The following is a 19,541-nucleotide window of genomic DNA, read 5'->3' as shown; positions in this document are numbered from 1 at the left end:
GTAAGCAAGCAAACACAACTGAACAGCAGGCCGCTAGGACCCTGTGCACATGTCTCTGCTGCCTTTTCTAACTGCCTGGTATGTGCTGGGAGCTGCAGCAAGTTGGGGGAAATTTGGAGAGGGCAAGGGGGCAGATGGCAGTAGGTGGTAGCAGTGCCTATTGTGCAATTACAATAAATGAGCAAACATTTTCACCTGGTACAGATTCACAGTGAAAATCACAGTTTTGCCAGTGGTGATTTTCTCACAAATGTGCTCTAGAATTTCTGCATGTAGCCTATTTTGCTGAAGAAAAACATGTGTCAAGATTGGCTCGCCTGCCACATCCCTGTGTAAAGATTGACTTGCATTCTACTTGCATTCTACACCCCTGTGTCAAGATAGACTTTCCATCCACATCCCTACATCAAGATTGACTTGCCTTCTACATCTCTGCATCATGATAGACTTGCCTTCTACATCTCTGCATCACAACAGACTTGCCTTCTACATCTCTGCATCACAACAGACTTGCATTCTACATCTCTGCATCACGATTGACTTTGTTGCCTGCAATGCTTTGATTAATATTTACTCCCCTGCTACATCCCTATGTCACGATGAGCACATTCAACATGGGCATTTTGCTTCCCATTGCCAAATATCAGTCAGAGAGAGAAGCAGGTCTGCAGCAGCAAGCACACCATCTGGACTAGCCAAAAAAAGCACCTTAGCCGCACATACAGACAGTAAAGACAGGTGAAGAAAGGCACAGGAGGAGGCACTGAGAAGGAGGCACAGTCTCAACTGAGATTAAGAAAAGGGCAAAACAGCACTACAGATGAATGGAAATATGTTAAACCAGAAATCACACTCATAGAGAAACCTATATAAAAGCAGAATACTCTAAAAAAGGGAAAACAGTATCCTAGAAACAGAATAAGCAGAGAAAAATACATATCACATAATAATACACATCACTACATTATATAATTAAACATACATTTTAATTCAAAATTAAAATCCTTTACTACATATTTTATAAATATAGAATAAAAAGACTGTCAGCATAATAAGCTAAGTTATTAATTTGTTATGTTTGGTGCAACATCAAGAAACCCATTACAAAGCTTTACACTTATTATCCAGCTACAATGTCCCACTACTAACATAAAACCGAATAACAATCCACCAGTTTTTATTAAGTATTTAACATGTTTACAATGTTAACTGTTCTATCTTTCCTGAAGCTTTCTCTATTATTAGACCATCTGTACCATCTCACCAGGCATCTGTTATTCCCAGAGATTATACAATCATTCAGAATTCAAGTCCCCCTTCCCACTTAAGGTGGTCATACAAGTTAAGATTTTTCTCTCCCTAATGACCAATTTCAGTGCCATTCTGACAAATCCATCAAATTATCCTAAGGTTAGTGTGCACCGAACGATTGCAAATCTGAAAATCATTTGGGCGGGTTTGAAAATCTTCAGTGTTAGCAAGAAATTTGACCATTGTCCAATTGTTTGCAGGACCAAGCAGGTAGTTTTCCAAGTGTCAATCATATTTTTAAATGATTGTTTCAAGATAAGCTTGGTCTTACTTAAAAAATCTTTTACGTTTATGGCCAGCTTTACTATCTAGCTGTGCCCAAGATTTTTTCCACTCTATAGCCCCAGGCCCAGTGTGTCCCATCTAACTACAGTTTAGGACTATCTACATGTAATTGTTAAAAGAGTACACCTTTAGTGCCAGGTTCTCTGGTTGGTCCTAGGTTAGCCGAGCCAAAAACATTGCACATATGACACATTTCATATTTAGCACTGCCTACATGTTGTGAGGCTGGGTCCGCGATGTGGTCAGGTTTTCTGATGGAACATAGGAGGCCTAGTCAGACACAGTGAATGTAAACCTTAAAAAACAGTTTTGTGCTTTTTTTTTTTAACTGTAGACATGCTGTTGACAATTTCTTGGCTTCTTATATCATAGTAGCCTGGTACTTAACCTAAGGATACTGACTTTATAAGTGTAATAATATCCTTATTCTTTTTTTACATCTCTTTAATCATATATAATCATTAATTATTAGCAAACATTATATCTACTGAACACTTTTCAGACAAAATCAACACTGCCTAATAACCACATCAAAACAGCATTTGATTATAAATTATAAATTAGTCCCATAATATTTAAATTATTTATGCACTGTAAATTGATTGTTAAAGGGTCTCATGTGGTAAAAATAATTTATTTAGTACCCTTTGCTCACGTATTGTCTGATTTCTTTATCATTTATGCATTTGAAGGACATTTTTGGAATTAGCCTCACTTTACTGAGCTTTTAGCTCTGACTTTCATATATGTCTAAAATCACTTGAATTATATTAAGGACCAAAAGGTCTCATTCCTTTGTGTTTTTTTTAACAGATTAAACATAAAGTTCTCATTCAACACATTAAAAATGCATTTTTCCTGTTTGCTCCAGAAGACACCAGACCCAAGTAAAACTTTGGAAATAAACATTATTTAGTTTAAAAGTAAAAGCATAAATAACTGCCCTTCTGAGGCCAAAAAAATTCAAAACATACCCATTTAGTTCTCACAGTAACCAGCCAGTCAGTAATGTGCAGGAAGTACACAGGGCTAGCTTCACATAAATTAGATTGTTGCATAATTCAAATGCGAGCAGTACCCCACTGTCCACGAATAATAAATAGAGGTTGTTTCTATAACAGGAAAGTCTGCAAGCTTATATATAACTGTTTCCAACAAAACTCTGAAATTAATATTATGTGGTATGTAGAGCAAGGCCATACACATTTCAAGAAGACATACAGGCATACGCTGAGTGTAATTTAAAAATAAATCTTGTTTTTAATATCTTGCTTTTGTTCCTTGTCAGTGCCACCTTTTTAACTATTTTCAGAATGCTCAACATTTTACAAGCTTAACATTTTATAATTGGCTTGGTTAAACAGATGCAAACACAAATCAAAACTAAATTACCCTTCCAACAGACACAGCTTGAAATGTTAAACACGGTACAAAGTGATCAGCAAATCTGTCCCACTTTGCTGAAAAATATGTGAAACTGCTGAAAAATTCACAAAATGCTACTACTGTGACTTTTTTGAAGCGACTGTGACTTTTTTGATGTGACCGTAACTTATTTGATGCAACCGCAATGTATTTGACTTGACTGCAACTTTTTTGGCATGACTTATTTGATGCAAGCTTTCTCCTCACTCACTGAATTTTCAGTACAGTTTTCCAAAAAAAAGTTGCCAATGGTGAGATGCAGAATTTTACAGTGAATCCATTCCTGGCAAAAAATTTGCTCACCACTACTAGTACACACAATGACCTATTTGTATCTCTCATCTGTTCATTTAAAATGATTGGTTCTTACTTACAAAACCATATTAACTCTGTCCTAAGTAAGAAAAATGCATCTCCATGACATATTATGTACATTAAATGCACTTTTCAATACAGACACACACACCCCAACCTGCCCAATCACCACCCTTCCTTGCTCCTTACGATGATGGCTCCACAAGTGATTCCACCACTACCTATAATCAAGTTGTTTCCTTTGCAGCACTGAGCCCCTAAAGACTAGACAGAAGACTAGATAGGAATCTCTGGGGAAAAAAAGCTTGCTGCTGGTAAAAGTTGCTTTTAGCCTTTATTACCTCTATGGAACAGGCTTCATAACTTTCCTTGTTACCGTAAAATATTTTCCAACCTGAAACAAAATTATTAACTTTAAACACAGTTGGACAGAGAAATAAAAACTGACATCAGGCTGCACTTGCAAAATTTCAGGTTAAAAGTTAATTTGTCTGTAGTTAAAAGTATAGTAATGCACCGACCAGATGATAATATAAATAAAATAGCTCTATAATACAAAGTTGGAATATAAAAACAAGACAATGGAAAGCCAAACACAACACATTTCCTCCTCTCTGACTTCAACTAGTCATCACAACAGGTCTGATGAAAAGAATGCCAAAGGTAACATGAAAAAAGAACTTTCTACTGTTCTTCAGATTGAAAGCAGTTACACAATGAAAAATATCAAATGTGAGGTTGTGAAAAATGAGGAATGGAATAGAAAAATCTGTAGAAAGCACAGAGAAAAAAGCATCCATACAGAGAGGTGAAGGGAAAAGCACAGTAATGTCAGAATGTTTCGAGCATTCTTTGCTAAAAGGTTTAATGACAGTGAAATCAACAAATCCAGTTTAACCTACAGTAATGTGTTGGCTGCTTCTGCTGCAATAAATCCCAAAAGCAGTATTAGGTCCCAGCCTTGTATAAATTACCTGACATGCATATGGGTAGGGACAGGAGAACACATTTTCAATTTTCAGAGATGTGTTAATTGAAACAAGTACTGCTGTCAAATCTTGCCTAAGTGAGATTGCTTTCATCCAGGACGCAACCCCCTTTTCTTTTATGTCAAACTGTCAAACACAGGTAATTCTGTATTCTAAAATGATTTCCTTTTTCTCTGTAATAATAAAACAATACCTTGTACTTGATCCTAACTAAGCTGCATAAATACATACTGGTAGCAAAACAATCCTATTAGGTTTATTTAATATTTAAAAGATTTTTTAGCAGACCTAAGGTATGGTGATCCAAATTATGGAAAAATCTCTTATTCGTAAAAAAAAAAACAGGCCTCAAGCATTCTGGATAATAGATCCGGTACCTGTGTAGAATTACCGACTGATAACATTTTTTAGGGGGTGTTATTGAAAATTAAAACCTTACAGGAGTTAATTTACGCTTTTAAGGGCAGTAGCCTATAAGGCTTTCTAGAACCAGCACAATCAAAAGCCTCTTTCATACTAGCAAGCACCTAATACTGCTTTTTATGCACTGCTTTTTGGCACACTCTAGTGCCTAGTGCCTACAATGTCGTAGGCACTAGGCACTAGAGCGTAGTAGAGAAAGGGAAACAAATTACAGGAGTAATGACATCAACAGCAAATCTTAAAGGTTTAGCCTACTTTATCCTTGTTTCTCTGTAGGTCTTACAGTCAGAGAGAGAAAGAAGTCAGCCACTTAACTCTTCTCTTTATAATTGACTAAGTTAGTCCAATACATGACTAATAAGAAATGATGGACAATTAAGAAAGAGATGACAATTAAACTAATTAAAGAAGTACAGTACCTAATCTAACTTATAATGAAATGCTTGGAAAGCATTCAGTCGAGACACAGCAAAGGAGAACAGGAAGGTTTTCTTAATTGTAAGGATGGATATGTTACGGAATTCTGTAGCATGAGACTTGGCCATGAATAAATAGTTTAGATGCCTTCTACTAAAAGGATGCATGGAATTCTAAAGCAACTAAATTATAAATAAATTGAATAAATTATATTCAGATTTTAGATAGATTTTAAGTTAACTTGTTTCCAAGTTTTTAAATGTTTTAATGTTTTAAATGATACCTTTCTCATCATAAAACATTTGATCATATATATGAGGTGCACTGGGAGACCAGCATGATCCCTTACCTTTCCTTGCACTGATCACGAGTTGTGTTCTTTTACACATGCACCTCCTCTCTCACGTCATCCTGTGCACAGGGTTGTTGCCTGGTTGGGGGCCCCCACACGTCTGTTCTAGCTAGGTTTCGATGCTAGGCATTGCTTAGCGTTTGTTTTTTATGTCTTTATAGGTTAACAAGGTTTTTTCATGCATTATATCCTTGCCCAATCTTGTTTCTGCATAATTATTTTGTTTCTTTTGTTTGTTTGTCTAAGAAATACTGCAATATAATGTTGTAAACATTTGTTTTGTAATATCTTCCGAGTTGTCATTCAAGTTGACAATCTGTTTCTTGTTTTTTACTCCAAAGTGCGTAGGTTCCTTTCACTATCTGCAGCAAAAAGCTCCATTGGGCTAAAATGATGAAATTTAAGACTGGTGGTGGATGGGTACTCTAAGCTGGCCTATTTTTTTTCATTAAAGGAAATCCCCTCCACTCTTGCTCTATCAGGAAAACTTGTGTGAATTTTCTTTTCCTTGACTGTAAAGAATGTTGTAAATTTTCACCGTTTCACAAATATTTATGTAGTAGGGGTATGGGATCCGTTATCCGGAAACCCGATATCCAGAAAGCTCCAAATTACAGAAAGCCTATCTCCCATAGACTCCATTTTAATCAAATATTTCAGATTTTTAAAATTGATTTCCATTTTCTGTGTAAAAATAAAACAGTGCTCTGTATTTGATCCCAACTAAGATATAATTAATCCTTACTGGATGCAAAATAATCCTATTTTGTTTAATGTTTTATTGATTTTTAGTAGACTTATGGTATGAAGATCCAAATTATGGAAAGACCCCTTATCCGGATTACCCTTGGTCCCCAGCATTCTGGATAACGGGTCCTATACCTGTATTGCAATTTTTTTGGCAAAGTGAAAGGGGACAGACTCATTAATCACTATTCATCTTCCTTTTGTATCTATAAACAAGATGCTTCTGCTCTGCTCCCATCTGCTCCAAAAAACAATACTCCTGTAGCTGAATCTTTGTTTCAGGATTGCAAAAATATATATTGCAATATCTAGTTTACACCCATGTAGCTATATCAAGATCCTCAGCATAAGAATGCTGCTGATAAGCACCATCGCTGTGGTCTTTTCATTATTAAAAAAGACATCATTAATTCTGTTTTAGTCAAGTTTAATTACCCAAAGAAGAGTACAAATGATCGGACCAAAGGCAACAGGAAAATTAAAACAAAAAACAGGCTAGAATGATATGCTGTATTTCATACAAGCATTAAAAGTCTGTCTGTGCCTTTAAAACTACATAAAGTGCTTCTGTGCTTGCTTTTTGGGCCACCAGAAACCAATATGCAAAAGTATTTATTTGTTCTTAAGTAAACAGTAGGATAGCCTACTTACCAGACCCTATATATATATATATATATATATATATATATATATATATATATGTGTATATACAGTATATCTATAGTATGATCTTTTTTCACTATTTTGTATATAATTTTTTTTTTCATTTTTCATTCAGTATTTATAAGACTTGCACAAAGCAAGGATAACAATGTTTTCTTCTCTTTCAATTCTAGGTTCAATTAATTTTGTAGGAATAAAGCTTTGTATCAGTTCCTGCTTTAAAACCCTTGATTTTCTAATATAACTCCTGGTTTTGCTGGGGGCATCAATTTCAAGACATTTATTACAGGGTGGATGTCAGCTATTATGGCCTAGCCAGCAGCAACTATCTCCCATTGTGGATTGAGAATATACCGTATGGCCCACTGTGTAGAATGAAAAAGAATTGTTTAAAACCAGATGTAGTAAAAAAACAAATACATTTTATTTCAAACAGATTTATAAAGAGATGATAGAAAGACATCTGTATTAAAAAATCAACAAAAAAGTGTCATGTGTGAGTTGATCTGATTGAAAACCTGGCTCTAAAGATAATAAGGAAAGATAAATACATCTAGCACCATTTTTTATTCGGTACAAGCTAGAGTCTATTCCTTTATTGTTAACCTAATAACCATTGTTAACAATAGAACAAGGCAACAGATTTAAGAAAGCACATTCTTCTATAAATCTTTTAAGGGATAATGTCATGATTTTTATAGTGTACTTTTTATTTGTAAAATACACTGTTTACATAGCAAATAATTCACTCTTTCATTTAAAATGTTATTCTTGAACCAACAAATGTATTTTTTTTAATTATAATATTGGTGTGTAGGCAGCCATCTCAGTGCATTGTGCCTGAGTCTGAGCTTTCAGAAGGAGCCAGTGCTACACATTAGAACTGCTTTCAGGTAACCTATTGTTTCTCCTACTCCCATGTAACTGTAGGAGTCCCAAGCTGGACTTTGATTTCTTGCTAGTGAGTGCTAATCTGATATCTACTGGGAGCTGCTATTTTGCTACATTCCCATCGTCCTGCTGATCGATTTGAAATAATCGACTTGTGTTTTTGTAAAACAGATTACAATGCAGGATTCTGCTGAAGAAGCTCTATTAACTGATGTCTTATGAAAAACATGTTTTCCCATGACAGTATTGTAGAATTAACTAAATTGTTTATTTAGGAAATATAAACCCTGCTAGCTTTATTTGGTATATTTTATTTTGTTTTACTCACAAACTGAGTTCTAAATAGAAAGCAGGATTACAGGTATATGATAAAAAAATACCCCTTAACAAGATATCTCTAAAATAAGGAAATGCTATTTCCCATAAATTCTTAATTCTTTTTTTTTGTTGCTATTAGATGTTTCTTTGTTAAAGAAGAAGAAAAGGTTAAATGACTGTGGGGTGCCATATGTTAGGCATCACTAGTGATTTTAATAACTTATCTGATGCGTTGCACTGGTCCAGGGTACTTTTCAGTGAGCACCATGGAGAGATTTTCTTCCTGCTTCTTTCTTCATCATGCTTCTTTCTTCTTTATGGTGGATGTGCATGCCCAGTGGTTTAAAAAACCAAACTTTAACCAAAAGGCCAGCCTTTTAGTCTACTGCTTAAGAGGAAGATCACACTGTGATGCTTGCTAAAAAGTACCCTGGGCTAGTGCAGTTTTCTGCTTGCAGGAGGACTACGCCAGGGTATAATCACTGGTGGGTGACTAACATTTGGTACCCCCAGTTATTTAACCTATGCCTATGCAAGAGTTTATTCTATGGCTGGTGATTGTTGTTCATGTATGAACATAATATATAAAGTTTGATGAAATGTCAGTGGTAAATTAAAGGCAGAGAAAAATTAGGGACAATGAGCCAAGTCTTCTTGGGACAAAGACTCTTGCTGTCCAATGTACTCAGTAACTGAAGTTGCCTGTTTGTGGGAAAAATTAAATTGAAGTTTGAGTTCCATCAGAGGAATTTCATGTCTGTTCCTGTTACAGGCACATGATTTATTTCTGCTACTTAGTTGGAAGAAAATTCTCATACAACCTGTACAAATCTAACATGTGCTTATCTGTACCTGCACATATCTAACATTAATATGCACATGAAATGATCTACATGCACACAACAATCAATTTTTGACCTGCTGTACTTCTGAACAAACATCCTAATAGACATATAATCACCTGGCTACCAGTCATGTCAAATTTAGATAAATGGGTATAACCCTAGCTATCCTGCAGATACAGATCTTATTTCCTCGAGCCTGCAATCCTTGACTAGGGTCTCAGCTGGTCTTTAACCTGACACCTGCCAAAGCCTATAACTTGCCCTACTGATATAAGCTATTAATGCCCTACTGATATAAGCTAGTAATGCAGCCAGCCCCTACCTCCAGCACGTACTCCATGGAGTTAAGTTTAGGCTTTATTATAATTGACATTTGAGATCTCTCGTTTTCAACTTTATCTGTTTTAATAAGGTAGATCAGCAGGTTTTCTGGCTGGTAAAGGCAGGAGGAGTTTTTACATGTGCTAATTGAATACAGAGTCTCTATTACCATGTGAAAAACTATGTGAAACTACTGCATTAGAATTAATGTAAATGAAAGGAAAATAAATCAATAACAAGACTCTATTTGAAGGAAACAGTTTTTCTGGACAAAGAAGTGGGACATGAAGCACCTACGTTGCACAGCGGGTATGTTGCAGATGAACCTGGTAACCAAGTAATTAGAGACTCACTCTCTCTCTCTCTTGCTGGGGGTTGCAGTCCACTGAAGTTAAATGAATACAGAACACATATGCTATAACTGAGTGAGGATTGAGAAGCAGTTTTTTTTAATTTTTTTAAGTAAACAACCAGATGACTGAGGATGTTGTGAACTGAAGTCCACTGAAATAAACACATTGGTACTCTGATAGGTATGTGTTAATTGCTGAGGATTGTCTTTACATTTGCAGGTCAAAAAAAAGTACAACTGGAACATTTGAATTTTTTTCCAAAATTTACTCTGACTAACTTAATGTTAAACATTATTTTTGGAACAAAAATGTATTTTTTAACTTAAATGTGTCTTTTTAGTGTATTACCAGATATACTGAAAATCTAACATCATCACAACAGCATAGTGAGCAATGTTGTTGGTTTCTTTAAATTTGAAAAGTTAAAATGCATGCGAGGAAACATCACTAAAGTAATTAATTTTATATTGAACCATAGGATTCTAATTACACTTATAAATGCAGCTTAGCAATTTGTCTCTAGAGTTATCTACCTGTAATAGCCTGCAATGTCACTTAAGTATAACTTTAGCTTTATATCATTTTGGCTTACAATATTATTATTTTGTGCTGGCCTAAAAAAAATATAGAATAGTGCGGTAGGAATATGTATTTAAAATAATATAGTGTATAAAATGTATCTAAGATAGTGAGTGCAAGAAAATCTCTTTTGTTGATTAATGTTCTGTGAAGCAAGATGTATACTACATATTGTGAAGAACCACTAGGAGAAATAGAGATGAGCAGGAATATGTTGCAAGCTGGGAAATTGTTTATTTTACTTTATTAAGTTTAAAGCTGCTTTTTCTGCTTGGTTTTCAGGAGATTGCATAGTCCAGAAGGTAAAGACTTGAAGTACTATAGAACGCTGAGTAAGACACATGAGGGTTGATGCACTAAAGTGCGATAATGCTTATTGCATGTTTTTTGCGTTAAAAAGCACGCGATAAATAACGACCGATTCGCATGCGTTAAGATGCATATCGCATGCGTTAAATAGCACACTACCGCTATGCGTTATTTAGCGAATGAAAAGAATACTAACGCATGATTCACAAAAGCACATGAAGTGTTAAACGCGCTAATTAGCACACAAATCTGTGCGTATTTGAACCCCTAATTGGGGGAGGCGTTAGGCAGAGTACATTGCGATTTTTGAGTGTGTGTAAAGGCAAGATGTAGTTTGCTATGGGCTTTTTGTTGGATTTGGAGGAGGAACAGCAAGTCCCTAAACGTTCTAGAGTGATGCGTCCTCGGCTTTTCAGGGAAAGGTCCACTCTAGAGGGCTTAACTGAGGATGAAGTCGTGAGGCGCTACAGGCTAAATAGAGCTGCAATATACAGCCTATATAAGCTACTGGAGCCTTACCTGCAGCCACTGACACGCAGAAGCCACGCTGTTCCTGGCATTGTGAAACTGCTGTGCTCCCTGCATTCTGCTGCCTGGATACATCGGGAGGCAGCTTGATGTACAGCCCGTTTAAAGTTTCACAAATTGTGGCTGCATGTGCTGTACTGCACAATCTTGCTAACTGGCATGGCTTACCTGGCAATGTGACTGAGGACCTGGATGACCCTATACATCCCCAAGATCCTGTCCAAGATGCAGATGCCAGAGGGAATGAAGTCCGGGCACAAATCCTTACCAATTACTTTTCCTGTAAGTACCTACAATCTTTAATCCCATAAACAAGAAATACCAAACAACTTCTCCAAAAAAAGGTTTTTATTTACAGGGAAATTAGTTGCCCACTTACAAAAGAAATGCTCCTTTCTTTTATTTCTCACAGCAGTAGTGAGTGTAAACTAAGGCTAATGTGGATTTGAACAGGTGATTCCCCCACCCCCAACACAAATAGCAAAAAGAGAAATAACTATTTACAAAGAACATAGGCCTAAGAAAAGATAGGTTCCACAGATCCCTAATGTGTATTAATATTATTTCTTAATACATCATTTCGCAATTTAACAAAAAAAAAAAAATTTTAGTGGCACATTTATTTCCTTTTACGCAGCTGTCTAGTGGGAGCTGCAGGAGTGGTAGCTGAACTCTAACCACTATCTCTAGTAGTAGAGTGTGTTGGCTTAATTTCCTTTTGTGCTATGGTCTCTAGCAATGAAATTTGTTTTTCCATAAGTGCATTTTGATTTGCCAACAATGCCACTTTTTCTTGTGGGACTTTTAGGTGTTCCTGGTGCAGGCTTAACATAGCGGCATCGCTAAAAGATTGACTATCCAAAAATACAAGATGAACTGACTGCATCTAACCCAGCAAGACACACTTGTCCAATAACACACCTATCTTATTAGCAATACACTGCACTTCTTAATATACACAGACACAATTCACTATTATGCCACTGCACAAGCCTAACACAAAACACATGTCCTACAAAATTTGGTAACAAAAATACCTGGAATCGGAGCAGATGACGATTGTCTGCGCCTGCTTGTGCCAGGTGGTGGTAATGAATCTGTTTTCGAAAACATTATATTACATTAATATTAAGCTTCTCTGCAAGAGTAAATACACTTGTATTAATGTCATTACACCTACTTTGGCCAACATTCCTGTTCGAATCAAAGGTGCCAGACACACCAGTCACGCTCTCTCTATGGATAAAAGGTAGGAGCTGCTCCTCATACCTCGTGAAGAACACTTTTTTTGAAGGGCCACCTCCAGTTCCAGATCTAAATAAAATATATGAATGCTTTTATTGTGTTGCCTCCAATAAGCAAGCCATAACAACGCACTCACTTTTTGTTCCTCATTGTTGCCCCAATCAATTCCCTTTACTTTCAAGTGCAACAATACTAAGAATTCTCTGACACAAACCCTACTTAAATGCTGCAAGTTGCTGCTAAGTGGCCTCACTAACTCCGACAGCTCTCCCTTATACTCTCTCTGTATTAACCAATGCCTCCACAATAATCCTCCTTCATAAAGGAGAGTACAGGGCATTAACTATTTTGGGAAATATTTATTAAATGACCCCCCTATTTACTGTCCTTATTTGTTGTTCTACTCCACAACTTTTAGGACATAAGTTGTGCACATTCAGGAAAGAAGCCAAAGCCAAAAGGAAAAGCAGATTGAGGAGAAAAGCAGATGAGCAAGTGCTAAATAGAAAGATGAATGTAAGATATTTACCTGTATCTGGAGTCTTTCGCCAGTTTTTTCTTCTGGACCCTCTTAATGTACTGATACCACTTTTTGCAGTGTTGGACACTCTGCAGACACACCCCAACACTGTTGACATGGTCCGTGATGTCCTTCCATGCCCTGTTTTTTTGAGCTGTCGGTGTCTTGGCAGCATATTTGCTGATGATTGTGTCAAACGCCGGCACAATTTTTTCCACCAGAGCCTAGTTTTGAAAATTTGAGATTGCGGAGCCTGCTCTCCTGCTGTTTTTTCCTGCTCCTTTTTGGTGATGAGGGGGGAGGGGGAAGCTCCTCACTTTCCTCTCCACTGGTTTACTCTGGCTGATATTCCTTATCTGTGCCCTCAATATCAGACACATCTGGGCTGCTGATGAAGCTAGGCCTCTCTCCCTCAGTGTCACTCCTGGAGCTGAGCCATGTGAGAGGGCAGAAGTGGGAATACTTGCAGGTGTGGGTTGGTCAAGTGTTCCTTCCTCTGCAGCTTTGGTGGTGTGGGTTCTAACATAGAACCTGCTTGGTTCCTGTAGGATTTTTCTTTTTGGCCTCTGCTGCTGTTTCTCAGTGTGCCTGTGCCTCCTGTGAGATTCTTCAGGCCCCAGCCTACCTTGGTGTTTTGCCACCTTTTTCAGCCTGCCACTGCTGACTTCAGCATCACTCTCATCCCTCCTCTCCATCACTTGTGTCGCCTTGCGTGCTTAAATTACCGTGCACAAATTACTGCAACCTGCGTAAAGTACCGCACGAAAATGCTCTTCGCGAATTAAATAACGCAAACAGCATCGCGTCTAAATTTTGACGCGTGTCCTTTTAGTGAATCGTGCGTTGTCGCAAAATATAAGAATCGATAAAAATTTTAACGCATGCTATAAATAGCGCTTGTTTAAACGCACTTTAGTGAATCAACCCCATGGTTTTTGTTGAAGCTGCATTCTTTGGAACAGCGGAAGACAAGAGACCATCAGTGTTCTAAGATAGGCACATCTACAATTACGATCCAGTAACCTGATGACCCTTAATGAAGTGTAGGGAAACAGGGGCATGACAGAGCCGTTGGGGTTGTGAAGCTACTCCTAGTTGGTTGGGGATTGGTGGTTTCCAAAGTTGCAGGGTTAGGGAAATATAAAACATAAACTAGGAATTTTCATGGTTCCTATTCCATCATAGGCAGCACAGGAAAAAAAACACCCTCCCTCCCTGTACAAGTGTGTTGGTGCTAAAGTGTTGGAGGTGGGGTGGTTGAATCTGGGAAGCAATGGTTATGTTGGGAAGAGAGTTGCATGGTTAATTGGTGGCTGGCACGCCTGGCACCTCAGGGGTAAAGAAGCATACCAGGAAGTGGATTTTGTTGGGGAGTAGGTGGTTCCAGGCTAGAATGGCAGCTAGCAGCCCTAGTTGTGTTGCACAGTTATAGGGTTGTTATGGTACATGGTTATTCAATTGTTTGTTATACAAACATTCATGTTTTGTTGGACTATGATATGCCATTTGTTTATTATGGTACATTTTAAATTAAAACTTTGATAAGAAATTTTCTGCGGTCTTTTCATCCCAAAAACTGGTGTCTGTGTGTTCTTGGGCATTGGAAGAATGGGAGGGGTGGTAACAATGATTCTGTCATGAAAGTAGAACTTTATTGTACTGCAGAGGGGGATATACTGTATAAGCTAATGGTATTTCACCATTGCGGCTCTTTGCATTTCCATATTGCAGAATTACGGACTACTGAACTAACAGTTATTGAGTGATTATTTGAGAAGACTTAAATTTGCTGTGTTTAGTACATACAATTGCACCTTTGGAGCCTTCATTTCTCCGAACAGTTCCTTACTACAAGTAGTATACATCTTATTTTGCAGAACAGGCTATGATATATGTTTTCAACGTAATTCATAGTGAAGTAATAAAATACATTTACTTGATAAGTGCATTCTATTAAATAAATGCTAAATGAAATAAAACTACTACTGTAAATTGGTACATTTCAATACTCATAAACTGAATGTAAATAAAATGCATTTGCATATACTTGTAATCCTTCTAAACTTGAACACAGGCTGTAATATAGAAGTATACATATATGCATGTAATCAGGAAATAATACTCTTTAACTGATTCCAATCTTGAAGTAGAATTTACTGGCAATTTATTACATCAAACAGAACAAAGGTTATATACATTAGAATTAAAAAGAAACATCTCACAAATTATACAACAAACACACACTTAGCACACGCAACATGTAAAATGGTTAACACTTTCAGGCTGACATTCTCACACTACATAGTGTTGCAGTAGGTGTGGCTAAATAACATACAGTATGCACACTAATTATCATGATGACTGAGTATAGGTAGCATTTGGTATATTGAGTATAGGTAGTACTTTGTATATATTTCTAAAACCAGTGTACATATTAAAACATAACATAGTACAGTCTAACATTTTCTTCTGATAGTCAGTCAACTTTATAACAACCTATTGAAGTTTATTAACATTTACAGCTTACAACAATAGTGTTATTATTCTATATCACTTGGGATTTTTTCCCTTTAACAACAATATTTATTTTGAAATGGAGAGTCTGATAGTAAGGGGCACAACTACAGAGGAAACAGACCCTGTGCTTGCAGGGGGCCCAGAAGTGAAGTGGGGCATTTTCCATGTATCTTGGTAGAAAAGGTCAACTTACCAATATTTTGGGGCCCTCTATTGAAATTGCTATTGGGCCCAGTGACATTTAATTACGCCACTGCTGAGTGGTAGTGATAGTATTACAGGGCAGTGGTCAAAAAAATCACCTTGCCCTGTGAGCAGCCCAATATATTTTTGATACATATATATATATAATATATGTTGCCAATACCCCATAGAGGAATTTTGCTCTCCATACTGTCATTCTCAGGGTCAGGACCCTGGGCTAGTTGAGGACTATCCACTTGGTGTCTTCGTTTTTTTTCATTCATTATTAAATATTACTTATTCATACAGGGGCTCTAGCCTATCTTAGTATTGGTTATGAACTGTCACCATCCTACGCAATCAATTACGGGCAATTCCGTGGTTTGTCTTACGGGGTACAAGGTTATGCAATATAGCATCTGAGGTGATTATTTCTAACAGAGGCCTTCTATAAACATACAATACTAACTATTTGGTTTACATCCTACTGAATTTACTGATCCTTACTATTCTCTGTGTAAAACTATTACTTCTCTCGGGATAACTGTAATGAATAACTGTAATGAATTACTTTTTGATACAAATTCCAATGGGAAGTTCCGTTAATTATATACTCGATCCATTATCTCCATACGGGTTTTGAATTTGTGCTCATGATAACAAATTAATTAACAAAACATCAACGACTGAAGGTACCTTTATTAATTTCATTTCATCACAGTTTAATATAATGAAGATATGGTGTTATGTTCTATGTGATTGTATTATGCTTTTGGTGTTTTAATTGATTTTTTTTTTCGTGTGTCACAGTTGTTTCACGTCAGGCACTTACGTCACTAGTCTGTGTTTTTCCGCCACACTATGGGGGGACTTTTATTAATGTACGAATGCTCCGAGCTTATTTTCTGCGACAATTTCGTATCTTGTGCATTAATTTCATACCTTTCGCGTCAATTTCGTACCTTGCCACAAAATGTGTGCAACAAAATTGTATTGTCGTGCCGAGTACGAAAGTTTCAGATTCATTCAAGCTTCGGTATCGTGACTTTCCTTGGGCTAGGTTGGAGCTGCAGATTGCCATTGATTCCTATGGGAGGCTTCCAAAATCAAGCACAGAAGGATCAAAGTCGGAAAGGTTTTCCCGCTGTTTACAATCGTTCGGTATGAAAATTTGTGACTTTCGGAGCGCCAATACGATATTATTGTGACTATTCCGATTTTTTCGTAAGCATTTTTGTGATATTTGCGATCATCAGAAATAATCGTATCCAGTCCGAATTTTACCCATTTTGGGATTCGAACTCGCGATTTATATATTTAAGTTTGTTTTTCTGTCTATGCTATAACTTTGAGAAAGGCTGCAGGAGCGGCCGAAACATCAGTCTTGTTATACATCTACAGTAATAAACCACAGTGTTTTGTCACAAGTCCTGTGTGAAGCCGCCCATTTTTCCTGCTACCTACAAATCTCTTTGAGGACTGCACCCAGGCATCCAGTGATCGTTTATCGTGAGTGCCGACCTGTTCATACTTATATATATCAATTGGGATTTTTGCTCCCAACTTGAAAAAAAAAATTGAATTTAAAAATGGTTATATGGCTGGTTAAAATAAGGCAACTGCCATTTCTGGTGGATGCTTTATTTCAATGTTAATATAGATAAAAGGGATGTTAGTGGGCCCTGTGCAAATACCTCATTTAATAATGCAGTCCTGGAGTCTTCTCTCTGGGACATGTGATTTCTCAATCTTAAGTTTCTCATAACCTATAATTCTGGTTGCATATTAATCAACGTTCAATGTAGAAGAACTAAACACCAGACCTAAGCCTTCCTGGTATTTTATTTGAATGTACTATGTTACAAGATTAATTTTTAATCATCATGAAATAAAACTATTTCCCTCCAGTACATAGTGCGTTTTCCACTGCATTTGTTTATACAGTTGCTACAGGCCTTATTATATATTGTAAATAATGTAATCATCAAAGGCTATGAAACTATTGCTTATTATATTTTATGAATTAAATGGATAGTCCTTTTGACTATCATTTTTATAAAAACTTATAGATGGAGTAGCCTGTTTTGTAATGGCAGCAAAGTAAAATATAATTTTTCTGAAGAACTTCTAATTTCTAGGGATGCACAAAAGATTCAGCCAAATCCCGAACCGAATCCTAACCCCGAATTTTAATTTGCATTTAACTACTGTCACGTGATTTTAGGGATTTGGATTTGATTCGGCCAGGGATGTGAATTTACCCAAATCCGAATCCTGCTGGAAAAGGCCAAATCTTGGCCGAATCCCAAACCAAATCCCTACTAATTTCTCATGTGCATATAAAATGTTAGAAATATCTATTACATAGCATTATACAAAGGTACTAACAAAGTTCAATGCAGACATAAGATACTTAACATACTGTGACAACTATAAATTAGTACATAGAAAATAACAAACTAAAATTATAAAAACATATTGTATGACAGAGAGACTGAAGCACAGCAGGAGAAAACCAGTCTCTGTGGCCAATGCAACTGGGTGCAAAAAATGGCAATAAAATGCAACAGCAAATAATACATATATCTAGATAGATGGATAGATATATATAGATTATTTGTTTGTAAGCATTATAACATTTAAAATTAAACAGTACCAACTCCATATGAACGTACAAAATGTTGAGCCCCTTATTCCCCAAGAAAAGTAAACAACATAAGGTCCTAAAGATCTAAGGAGGTAGTATAGGAAAATAATCCAGTTTTATTGCTTCAGGGGAAAAAATACCATGAGAAAATCCACCTCCATGCAATACTTACAAAATGCCCACTGGGAAAAAAGAATCAACAACAAAACCTGTCAAGTTAGGAAATATGAAGTATTTCTGGTTATAGAAGTAATATGGATTTGCTTTCTCTTATGACTATAACTGTGTAGCCTATGGGTATTACAGTAATGAAGTCAACACATTGCTTCACTTTCATGGTATTTCTTCTAATTTGGAATTTCTTTGCTTTTCACGCTTTTACCTACTGAGTAATCATGCAAATTCCCTGCAGGTAGTGCCCTGGCTGGAGTCAACCCTAGAACCTGAGCACTGCAAGGCAGCAGTGCTAACCATGATGTATATAATTATGTATGCAGGTATTTATTTAATATCATCAGTAAGTAAACATAATACAGACAAATGCATATTGGCTACTAAACCCTTATATGTAAGAGTTTCAAATAGTAAAGATGAAGGAAGATATTGATTATATCTTAAAACGAAAAAAAGGTACAGAAATAGCTTAAGCAAAGTTATGTTACTGTAAAGTATTTGTGATGAGTGAAATTTTTCGGCAGGCATGGATTCGTGGCAAATGCCCTCGTTTTGCCATTGACGGATTGTTTTGTGAAATGGGCACAAAAATTTGCCATAGGAAGCTTTGTTTGATATTTAGAGTGCAATTGTGTGTTTGCATTTGTACAGTCCTTGTGTATTCAAAATATAATTAAGAATATTATATAATATTATTTTTCTGTGCCATACCAAAGCAACTCATCATAGACTTCTCCACACCCCCTTACCTAAAGGAGTAAGGTGTTTTACTGGGCCTTTTTCAATGTTTTCTGTTTTATTGAGTCAGCCACTAATTTACCTTTTCCAATACCAAGTTATACCAATGCAAAATTAAATAAGGATCCACCAAAATAGTTTATTTATTCAATGCAATACACTGCATAAATTAAATTAATGAATTCCCATTTTTTGTTTCAGGGAACAACAGTGGGTGCTTCTTTTGCCTCTAACTCAAGCCCTTCTCCTACTTGCAATCAAGAAGAACACAGGTAAAGTATCAGAGGAAGAGAGTTCCCTCTCTGTTCATGATGAAAAGGTGCTCAGCAGTGACTGTGGGTAAGGGGAAAGCTGGCGAGCGGGAGGGGTAGAAGTGACAAGCAGAGGGTGGAGAGCTTGTGGGAGAAAGTTGAGTGAGCTTGCGTGTGCATGGAGGGGAAGGTGGT

Source organism: Xenopus tropicalis, chromosome 1 (genome assembly GCF_000004195.4).
Source record: "Xenopus tropicalis strain Nigerian chromosome 1, UCB_Xtro_10.0, whole genome shotgun sequence".
Classification (NCBI taxonomy): Eukaryota; Metazoa; Chordata; class Amphibia; order Anura; family Pipidae; genus Xenopus; species Xenopus tropicalis.
The sequence above is the reverse complement of the archived record's forward strand: the minus strand, read 5'-3'. Positions refer to the sequence as shown.